The sequence below is a fragment of the Petaurus breviceps genome, unplaced genomic scaffold (assembly GCF_028583685.1).
Source record: "Petaurus breviceps papuanus isolate PSGF00001 unplaced genomic scaffold, PetGlider_PUasm1.0 90205, whole genome shotgun sequence".
Classification (NCBI taxonomy): domain Eukaryota; kingdom Metazoa; phylum Chordata; class Mammalia; order Diprotodontia; family Petauridae; genus Petaurus; species Petaurus breviceps.
This window is the reverse complement of record NW_027187196.1, coordinates 1,477,587-1,480,919: the sequence shown is the minus strand read 5'-3', so window position 1 is coordinate 1,480,919 and position 3,333 is coordinate 1,477,587. Positions and strand designations below refer to the sequence as shown.

Genomic DNA, 3,333 nt, shown 5'->3' with positions numbered 1-3,333 from the left:
ACAAAGTGAGAACCAGTGCCATTGGGTAGTTTTGTGACAGTTCTACAGATGAATCTTTAGCTTCCAGGAGACAAAAGTGATGGTGATAGGCTGAGTCACTCAATGGCTGAAACTTCATTTAACGTTGTCTTAACAAGGGGAAAGGTGAATCTCTGGGGCTTAGTCTTTCCCATAAGCATAGTCACAGTCATAAAGACAGCCCCAGGGCAGAAGAGGTGGTACTATTCAAGGGAGTTAAGTTGGATCACTTCTGAAATGCCTCTGCAGGAATCTTGCCTTCGGCGTTAAGCTGTGTAAAGATCTGTGCTGCTTTATAATAGTCCCACTTATTGTCTTCTAGGCATTTCTGTGACCATTCTAGTTTCATGCCAGATTGGATAGAAAAAGATTGTAGCATATCTTTCTGTTCTTGGGAAGCAATGGCTGAGGAGCGGCAGCAGGATATAGGCATAGCAGGCATAGTAGGCGTAGCAGGCATAGCAGGCATAGCAGGCGTAGCAGGCATAGCAGGCGTAGCAGGCATAGCAAGCGTAGCAGGCATAGCAGGCATAGCAGGCGTAGCAGGCATAGCAGGCGTAGCAGGCATAGCAGGCGTAGCAGGCGTAGCAGGTGTAGCAGGCATAGCAGGTGTAGCAGGCATGGCAAAAGCGTGGCGGATCTCTTCTGAGTTGGCATTTCTCACAAACAGCTCATCATTCACCATACACATCTTGGTAGCATTATTTGAGGGGGCAGCAATGAAGACTCTGGTGAATGCTCTGATGGTATTTTCAGATTCTTCAGCTACTTCCTTAAAGACCCCATTTACAGAAAAACACAGCAATGTCTCTGTCTGGGCACAAACATCTACCACAAAGGAATTCACATCATGCTGGGTCTTTGGCAGTTGACTGAGGAAAGCAACAACAGTGAGGCGGGAGTGTTTTAGAAGGCAGAATCGATGTCTGGGATCTTTGACTTTTTTCATATTCCTGTTGTCTTTAATATATTTAATGAAATTATACCGAGCTGCATTTTGAAGGCTGACAGGAAGGCTTAGGGAGTAGCAGGCTCCCTCATGGTAGGCCTCAAGCAGTCCCTGCCTATTTCCGGTGTCATACACAGAATAATATAGTTGTAGGAAATACATGACCATGCCCTTCATGGTCTCTGATCCAAAGTAGCTGCCCTTGCAGCTAGGTAGTTGAGTGAGAATTTTAACATCAAAGGCAATTGGAGGAGGCAGTTCATAGCCATCCAGACGCAGCAGCTTTGGGAACCTGTCCCTGACGGCACTTAGATAGGAGGACTGATCTGGGAAGATCTCACATAGGGGATTTCCCTTTAGCCACAGTTCATCCAACTGTAATCCCTTCACTTTGTCCAGCTCTTGTTCTAACTTTAACTCATTGCCTGAGAGGTTGAGAATTTTGAGATTAGGTGCCTTCTGCACAATTTCTGAAAAGTCATCTAGTTTGTAAAGTCTGTTATTACTTAGATTCAGTGATAGGAGCTCAGGGATATTTTCCTCAATAATTTGGATTGTTGCAGACATGAAATTATGGCGATTCAAAACGATATCAATATTTTGAGCCATGAGGTTAGGATCTGAGCGAAGGCCTTTTAGGTCAAGGGACTTCTGGGAGCTATCATATCTCTTGCTCAAGATAAACTTCAACTGCTCTACCTTTTCGGGCTTCAATTTATTTTGTACTGAATAAGGTGGGCTTGATGACTTAATTATAATTATAATCTTGTGGTTCTCAGAGTCTATAATATTGTGGTTAACAGCTTTCAGGGCAGAAGCAATGTGAGCATCCTTCACAAAAAAATGGGCCCTGTTATTTTCATAGTAAAAGTCAACTGGCTTGAAAGGAATGCTGCATTTGCCTTGAATTGTGCTTAAGAGCCATGCTTTGTCATACTTTTTGCCGTTGGGAATGGTGATCTTGAACCACCGTTTTGAAGGTGGGTTCTGGTTGGCAATAGTCGCACCCCTATCTACTGCAGCTCCATCTTCTTCTTGCCTCTTCTGAGTAACCTGGGTTTGGCTTTTGTCCTGCTCCCACAACCTTTCTCTGCGGATTCGGGGAGTATATGGGGGGTGCCTGCCTCTGGAAACCTTTTGGCCTTCATTTGTAGCATTGCTATCTTCTTGAACAAAGCGGGAGGACCCGCCGAAATTTCGGCTCCCCGAGCTACGCTTGGCCTCCGACTGCTGATTCCAGCGGAACAGGCCTCGGCCTTTCTTTAGTCTTAGTGGGCCGCTACTGGTCTCACTACTGCCACCACCACCACCGCGAACACCGCTACCACTGCCACTGCCCCCGCCGCCGCCATTGCCCCCGCCGCCGCCATTGCCCCCGCCGCCGCCATTGCCCCCGCCGCCGCCATTGCTACCGCCGCCGCCATTGCTACCACCAGCCAGCTCACCGTGAGGTGTGTTTTCCAACTTGCCTTTGCGTTTGCTCTCGTCAGCCATGGTAGGGCAGGATGGGCACAGGACCAACTAGAACTTGTCTCAACCTAATCTCCCCTTAGGCCCAGGGAGCGGGAGCCACAGTTCCACCTGCCTCTTGCAGGCAATGTGCCTGTGCCACCGTCTGCGCCTGCGCCCACCCAAACGCCTGAGTCCTGGCGCCTGCGTCCTGGCGTCTGCGTCCTGGCGCCTGCGTCCTGGCGTCTGCGTCCTGGCGCCTGAGTCCTGGCGCCTGCGTCCTGGCGTCTGCGTCCTGGTGCCTGCGACCTGGCGCCTGCGTCCTGGAGTCCCCCGGCCCCACCCTGGGCAGCGCTCAGCGCAGCGCGAGGCCACCTGTACCCAGTGGTGTCCCAGGGCTATCAGAGTGGCTACAGCTGTGACCCCGGTCTCCAGGACAACCTTTTATATGTTCTGGTGGCCTATATGTAGTGCTTTATTCAGTCAAGGGCTCCTTTATCAGAGGGGTGAGCATCAGAGACATTGTGCTAAGATGGGGGGAGGGGTTCGTGGCTCCTTTGTTGAGGCAGAGACCATTCACGTGATGGGGGAGGGTGGAAGAGCAGATTGCATGGGGACCTCTCCCCTGTTTGAAACCTCCAGAAAATGTACTTTTATTCAAAATGAAACTTAGGTTATGCAGACTCCCTCCGCAGACTGAGATCAGCACCATCTAGAGAATTGCCTTCCACAGGAAAAGATTTAACTAAATAAAACTCACATCCTTGCGGTAGCGTAGCCTGATGTTGGCCTTGAACTAACATCCATTACACCAAGAGGGAAGAAGGGGTTGGCCTCTTTGGGTTCCCACCCCTCTTGCAGATCTCCTGCTCACTTGCAGATCTGAGCTTCAATTCCAGTTCTTGCCTCTCTTTTGG

The 3,333-nt window shown here is 49.7% G+C and overlaps 1 pseudogene; it reads right to left on the bottom strand.

Moving 5' to 3' along the window:
* Positions 1–244: 244 nt before the first annotated feature.
* Positions 245–2,461, bottom strand: LOC138176831 (nuclear RNA export factor 1 pseudogene; annotated as a pseudogene).
* Positions 2,462–3,333: the final 872 nt, after the last annotated feature.